This window comes from Alligator sinensis, unplaced genomic scaffold, assembly GCF_000455745.1.
Source record: "Alligator sinensis unplaced genomic scaffold, ASM45574v1 scaffold1240_1, whole genome shotgun sequence".
Classification (NCBI taxonomy): Eukaryota; Metazoa; Chordata; order Crocodylia; family Alligatoridae; genus Alligator; species Alligator sinensis.
In genome coordinates this window covers 1,344,676-1,352,616 of record NW_005842245.1, presented here as the reverse complement: position 1 = coordinate 1,352,616, position 7,941 = coordinate 1,344,676, and the positions used below count along the sequence as shown (strand labels likewise).

Genomic DNA, 7,941 nt, shown 5'->3' with positions numbered 1-7,941 from the left:
AGGGAAGCTTCAAAATCAAATGAAGCGATGTGCAAGAGATTATTAAAAGCAGAATCAGATGGAGAGCTCTGCAAATAGCTTCCAAAATGTAATGTCAATACCTTTCTCTTTGTGCAAAGGAACAAGGGGGGGGTGGGAGGAAAGCACTGAACACATGAATTTCAGAAAGGAAATGAGTGATCCTAGAGAGCTTTGCTTTGCCTTTAGCATTTTTTAGGTGCGAGAAACCAATGATCTATTCAAGTTATGGAGAACTGAGGACAAGATCAAAGAACTTGTTATAGGAGGTGAGCGGAGGCAAAAGACTTTCAGGATAAAAACAGAGATAATGATGGAAAGCAGAGAAATCAGACACGTTAGGGCAGCGATTCTCAACCAGGGTAGGGCGGCATCCTGGAGTACCTTGAGAGCCTTTCAAGGGTGGGAAGCAATGTTAGTGTTGTTAGGTGTGCATGATTCACAAAATAAACCCAGAAATTTCCAAAAGGAATGTATAATGTTAAAAACACTGTGACCTGTTGTGGTCTTTTTGAGTTCTTTGCAACAGAAAAATTGCTGTATTATTTTTCCATATCCAAAAAATGAGTAAAAACTAGAGCTGGAATTTTCTGAGAGGTGCCTTGAGTCTAAAAATAGTGCCTCAAGCCTATCAAGAGGTGACTACCAGTGGCATAAAAGTAGGAAAGGGGGAGCAGGTCAGCAGTCACTAACACTATAGAACCTGAATTTGTATACAGGAAGTGGAAAAAGCTAGGGCTATCTCACCAATTCAAATCATACTGCTCTCAGTCAGCATGTCTACAAGTTAATTAATGAGCCATAGTTACTGCGCATTAAGTTTAGTACTTGGTTAGCCAAGTACTAAATCAATGCACAGTAACTCGAGCTACTGTGCAATAGCACCCGGTAAACACAGGATTTTATTGATGCTTACTGCACAGTAGCCTAATACTACTGTACAGTAGCATATTAGCATGTTTTTTTGCTCGACACACTACTGCACACTTATTAGGCTACCGCAGAGTTAGCATCTTGTGGTGACCCACCCAGTGGTGACAGATGACAGAACAAGGGAGGCTTAGGTCGGAGCTGTTCCCACATACATAGGGCTCCCAGTTCCCACATACATTCCTGGTGGGGGGAGGGTGGGAAGAGGAGGTACATGCCCCCCCAGATCTATGTGCAGGGCGTGGGTGGGCTATCTGCCCTGCTGCCTTTCACCTGGGGCCTACACGCCCCAGCTGGTGGGACCCAGAGTAGCAGGGCAGAGTAAGGCCAGGCAGGGAAGTTCCTTGCTGCTGCAAGCCCTGCACCGCCCTGGCAAAGTGCCCCCTGCCTGCCCAGCAGCAACAGGGGTGGAAGCGCAGAGTTGTGCCCCTCGCCACTGCCAGGTGGGCAGGAGGTGCCTTGCCATGTCAGCAAGGAGCTCCCAGCAGTGTTAATGAGCTTCCCCGCCCAGCCCCACTCTGCCCTGCAGTACCAAGTCCCTCCCGCTGGGCCATGTAGGCCATGGAGGGGAAGGCAACAGGGTGAGGAGCCCAAGCCTGAGCCCATAGTAGGTAGCCCATACCCGTCCCCACCACCCCCATGGGCTCCACCCCAGACATGCTGCCCATGGGAGTAGGGGAACCAGGCTCCATGCTCTGCTCTGCCGCAGCAGCCGCCACCTCCCGTGGGTGGCAGCCGGGGCTCATACACTGCTGTGGAGGGCAGGGGGTTGTGGACCCAGGTCCCTGGCCCATATACCTGGCAGCTGGGGGCCCCCTCTGGCAGGGCTGAGGGAGTGGGGGACTGTGGGTGGGGAGTGAGGGGCACCGGCAGGGTTGGGGGGATGTGGTTGTAGAGTGAGGGGCACCAGCAGGGATGGATGGTTGAGGCTTGGGAGCAAGAGGCCTGGACCTGCATCCTGGTGAGTGAAGGGGGGCAGGTGGAGCTCTTATTTTCCATGATAAAAAACACAAAATCAAAAACCAAAACTTATAGCTATTCAGAATTTATTTTATAATAGTGATTGAAGCGCTGATAGGCTTCCAAATTGCTTTAAAATTGCATATATATCAATAAAACATTGTGTTCAATTGATCCTTTTAGATATATATATATATATAGCAGTGTTCCATTTTAATCGCAGATTGGGGGGAGTTAATCAGTGAAAAACATATTTTATCAGAGAATTTACGATTTTTAAGTAGAGAAAACCAAGATTCCTGTTCATCAGATACTGAAAAAGATTTAGCTTTTGACAGAGACAGATAGTTTTCAACAACATTGAGACTTGGTGGAATGTAATCGATCACGTATTTTAGCACAGGACTATACTCCTTGGTAGGTACCACTATGCATTTGCACTGTTCTGAGCAGAACCCTCTCCATTGCATTCTGAAGTCATTTATACCTGCCTCAGACAAACACAAAGAGCTATGAGATAAGAGAGGTAGGGTTTTAGACTCACTTGGCATAAGGGTAGTGAATGAAATCGGTGCAAGACGATGAACGTATTTGAAAGTAAATCAGATATTTGATCCAGCTATTAGTTTCTCTGCTGAAACTGACAGTTGCAACTATGAACTTGTTCATATTTGCAAGTATTTGCCCAATAGGGGCTAGAATGAGGACACCATCTTGCTTCATCATACCAATATTTCACAGTTTCTGATGTCATGTTATTTTGCATATACTTTGGATTCCAAATACATGTACTGAATTGATTGATCATTATGGATGTGCTGTTTCCTTTTGCAAGAGATACAGAGAATATCCATAGGAATTATAAGGGTTTTTTTCAACATTATATTCCTCACATTTTTCCGTCTTCATATTTTGTAAATAAACCAGATATTTTATAATATAGGATTTATTTTGTTAAAGCTTTGGCTTACATTCACTTTGGAGTACACCTGTGACTTTTTGCTAAACACTCAAGTCTACTGCTGTAACCTCTCTTATTGTTACAGATAAAACATCAATTTAGTTTTGGATTTAACGCAAACAGGATCATTATGTTTGGAAAGTGTTCCAAAGCTTGCTATTCCAGCAATCTGTGACCTATAAATAATGCAAGACCTTTTTCTTTCTCCAAATGACCTCAGTTCAAGCACAGCACTGAAAAATGGAGGCCAAAATTTATACTGCAGTCATGGAATTCAATGTATTTCTAGTTCTCCAATGGAACCATGAATCAGAGTCTGTTCACACTTCTGTATCAGCACCACCATGTACCCCCAGTCATTCCACTTCTCCTTCCTGCCACCTCCAAAGGAGTACCCCCTACTTTTGAATGTTTCTGCTTTTTATTTTGATAATCAAAGCCAGCTAATCTGAGAAGTCCTTGTGTTTTGTTTCAGAAGAAAGGAGGAGGAAGAAATGATAGTTTTTTCCATGACCCTTGACCTTTGAACCACAACCTCCTTGCCACTAAAGCATTCAACACCTCAGTTCATCTCTCCACGCTGCACTGGCACAGCACTGAAAAAGGAAAAAGAAAAACAAAAAAAATAATCTGGGGACTTCATCAATTTTTCATGAATTTTCATTTAGGCCAAAGCCCCCTCTTACAGCGGTCGATAGATCAAGCTGCTGTCACATATTTAACACCTGGGGCTACAGCTGCTATCTCCGGGGGCTGCCACTGATTCAGGCTAGATCACAAGCAGGCAGAATCGGTGCAAGAACCCCTCATGCTCTTTCTGTTCTTTACATGTGGCGCCCAGTGCATGAAACTGAAATCCTATCTACAGTAGCTATTGCAAATCTGTCTCCTGATATTCCCACTGGAAAACTCCACACCACTGTCTCCTGATATTCCCACTGGAAAACTCCACCTCAAAGGTTCAGTCACAGCCACTTCTGCATTGTGAACGACTGTGCTTTTATTTTCAAAATATTTTTAAACAGCACTAAACATATTTTGTAAGGTACAAGGTAGGTTGTAAGTAATGTGGAGTCAAATTATTTAAAAGACCCTCCATGCTAGTCTTAGGTATTACTCCTTTTGATGCATCTAATAATAACAACAGTAAAATGCATTAAAAAACCCTATTTGCAGTATTTTAAATACTCAAACTGAAGATAAACACCTTACTCTTTTTTTTAATATAGCAAATATTTTTCAGTTGTTTTATGGTAAAACCATAAAAAAAACCCAGCAAAATTCTCCATTACATACATATGTATAAATCACAGATGTTGGAATTATTTTTCCATTAATAGGACGCTCCTAAAGATTTTCAGGCATATTGTTGTTTGAATACATCTGATATTTGATTGACATTTCTCAACCACAATGGAACCTCAAATTGAAAAAAAAGCATGACTTAAATGCTTCACATCAAAAGCCTTCAAGATAAAATCTTTAGGAACAAGAATTCTACTTAGTTGGGTTATTTATTTATTTATTGGTAAAAGAAAAAGCAAAACAATCCATCAATGAATGATCAACTGTAAGTGTATGTTTAAATGATTTCCTAAATAGGGATAACCTTTTTTAAGGCATGAATTCTAGCAGTTCTTTTGATTTCAAGTGTCTTACTTAGGGACCCAAATCAGAGAAGTATTCCTATTTAGCAAAGCACTTCAAAAACACATTTGTGTCCCACTGGGATGTGCTTACAAACTGACCTGAGTAAGGATAGATTTAAGCATATGTTTAAGTGCTTTACTCAGATTGTTGCCTTAATTACATAGGTTCTTATCATGTAAGGTGCTGAGTGCCCATGGAATTAATCACAGTTTAGAGAGATGTGTATCTTGGGAGATCAGGCTGAAAAATGAATGGTTTGGTAATAGTGTGCTGTTTGGGTTTGCAAATTTTTGCAATCTTATGAACTTGTCATTTTTCTTTTTTTCCCCCTATGAAAAACTGGAAAACTGTAAGTAAAGGTAATCAGGGATTTATAATTAGAGTGCTTGTGCAGCAGGCGTAGGAAAAAAATATATGAATGAAATGCAATTATATTAGCCTAAAATCAGAAGCATGCACATCCCTCTGGGCAGTAATCCAGGAGACTAACAAAACATACATCTATTAAATAGTGTCTTTATGTAACGTAGTAAAGCATAGAAGTTGTTCATCTTTACATTAAGGACTATTTAATAGGAGGGTTTTATTATTATTACCATATTATTATTTACCAAAAACACTGAGAAGATTCAAGTTTTGAAAACTCTGAAAAACAGCAGTTTCCTCTGTCAGTTTGAGTCCGCTGACAGTTAAAAAAAGGAGACAAATCAGCAGCTGTCAGCAGAGGGTCCCTATAACCTCCTCTTCATCTGCTGCTGAAAACGATTTAGCTTTTAGCACGGACAGAGTAGTTTTCAACATGATTACAGGTACTATGAATGAAACTTCGTTGAATGTGGCCTATCATGCTTTTTCTTAACAACACTGTGCTGTCCCATCTACACGAAGAACTAAACTCTTTTCAACAGCAGCTGAGGACAGGTGAGTGGGGATCTAGCTGACGACAGCTGTCAGCAATAGCTCATTTCTCTAGGGTTGATGGACTGTTCGAGAAACTCCTCAAACTTTTTTCATGAGTCTTAAGACTCCTATTAAAAGCCTTAATATCGCAGTTCTTTACAAATGTTTGGAAAATTATTTTATATGTCGGAGTATAAAAAGCAGGCACTTGAATGAGAAATACATGGTCTCTCAAAACCAAACTGGGAAGAGTTGAATAGTTCTGCTGCCAGTCTCTAGTAAAAGCTATGTTTTAGCAATTAGATGCTACTCTTCACACAGGTGTGAACCCTCAATCTGCACTTTTTCATAGAACCATGAGAGTGGATACAACTATCCTGTGCTTTAATGATAATGAATATTTTATTAAAACTTTTTCATCAACTTCACTGAAGACCCCTCTCACAATGATAAACATGCTGCAGTTCCAGCAGAGGCAAAGCACTATTTAAAATAAATGGCCCAGGAATGCTTGCTTTAATCCCAAAAGAGTTTAATTGAAGAATTCAGACAGTTAAACTTCAAAGCTATAATCTGGTGTCAGGTGCATGATGCCATTACGAAAACTTTGGCTTTGGTTTCAGATCTCAAATTTCAAGTCTTGCAATCCTTCCCTAAAATACCTTCTACAATGAAACCTCGTTTTATTATTTTTGCAGTCTTCTGTTATCTGCTGTTTAGTTCATGCATGACCTGCCACCAGCTGCAGTGGTTAAAATCGTATCTCAGGAGACTAGGCATAATGTAACTGGAGTCTCATAGCAGTCATTGAAGTAGAGATCAGTGAGAACTGATGCAATATAAGATCACTTTTGCCTAAAGCCCCCAGTTGTGTTGGTGTGACAACTCAAGGTGCAATTGCAGCAGGTTTTTTTCTCCATGTTTAAACAACAAACATTTTCACCTCAATGTTGCAAGTAGATCCGCAAGTTAAGAAACCCAAAATTTTAAAAGTGTTCCTACCTGTGCTACTCTTATCAAACACCTTTACAAAACATCAGTGCTTGTAAAAGGAATAATTCAACAAGTTTACCTTGAAATTTATGGTTAAGTTTTCCTCTCATATCTTGCAAACTCTTTTATGCTAGCCCGAGTCTTTTCATCAGCCCAGAATACTTACCCGTTCTGAACTGATGCCTTCATGGTTTGAACAAATGTCCAAGGTAGACTTGAATGAGAGCTGTAAGCTAGTTTGTACTTATGATTTGAAACACAGTTGAAGCCAGAGGTAAAAATAATCAACTGGCTGACCCTTCTGTGCTACTTAATCCAATGCCTTCTGATAACTGTTTCAAAGGAATAGCCTTTGTGCAACATGTAAGTAAAACAAACTTAAGCAGTCCTCCTGATACCCTTCAGATCATTTTCAGATAAAAGCTCTCCTCTCATTAGCTTACATACAAAGGCTATAATTGATGATAGCCACAGGGCCAGGTATACATAGTAAATATTCTCATATAATGGTGACTGTTGAAAATTGGAAGATTAATCATGTAAAGATTTAAAAGTAGCAAGCAAAATTGTTGCACCACATTCAGCACATGCTCAGGTCCACTTCATTTTAGGTAACTATTGAATCTACTAGAGATTAACAATCTATCTACAATTAAACATATGTTTACGTAAAAGTAGAGGCTGAATCAGAGCCTGTAGTGAAAACTGAAGTCCAAGAAAAGGTTAACGATTCCGGATTTTAAAGAATATTTATATACTAAAATGTATTTTCCTTTTCTCCATCTCCTTTTACCAAACCACATAATTACTGTATTAACATGAATCCAAGATGATTTTGAGTTTAAGATGGCCCCCAAATGATGTATAGAATCTAATTACTAAATTGTTATAATATTCCATGTATAGTATCTAATTATTGGTGGATCATCTTAAAATTTGTGTCTCCCTACTGCTGCACTGGGGAAATCAGGGGCAGGGAGGCACCCCAGGCAACCCATAGCAGGTGATGGCCAGTAGAAGTCAAGTGATCTAACCCCCACTCCTTGCCCGCTGCTGCCTATCCTCCTTGTCCCTGGCACCTTTCCCCCTCAGCGCCTTCCCCTGCCCCCCAAAGTGACTGAGACCATTGGCACCTGCCCCCTGCAGCCACCTGTCTCCCTCCCACAGTGTCTGCATCCCCCACTAGGTTCCCTCTACCACCACTTACTCTCAGCTCTGGCTCTGGTCACGCTCCAGCCTGGGGCAAGGAACACATGGAGCTCCAATCCTGGGGCATGGAGCATCCATCCTCCATCCAGCCAAGTAACAGTGGTTGTTGTGATTCCAGCCCCAGCCCTGGGACCAGGATAGAGGTAGAGTGAGAGGGTGGCAGAAGTGACAGGGGACAGAAGCTACGGGGAGGGGGGCAACAGCTCCAACTCCAGCCCTGGCCCTGGCCCTGGCTCCAGCTCCATCTCTGTCTTCGGCTTGGGATCACAGACGAAGTAGCTGCCTGCCTGCCTGCCACCGCCCTCTCCCCCCCACCCCCC

At 41.6% G+C, this 7,941-nt stretch overlaps 1 protein-coding gene across 1 annotated transcript in view; it reads right to left on the bottom strand.

The window, feature by feature from the left end:
- The window catches only part of LOC102386520 (roundabout homolog 2), a gene marked incomplete at its 3' end in the record, with an annotated part of 550,382 nt that overhangs the window by 474,610 nt on the left and 67,831 nt on the right, over positions 1–7,941 (bottom strand). The window lies entirely within an intron of this gene.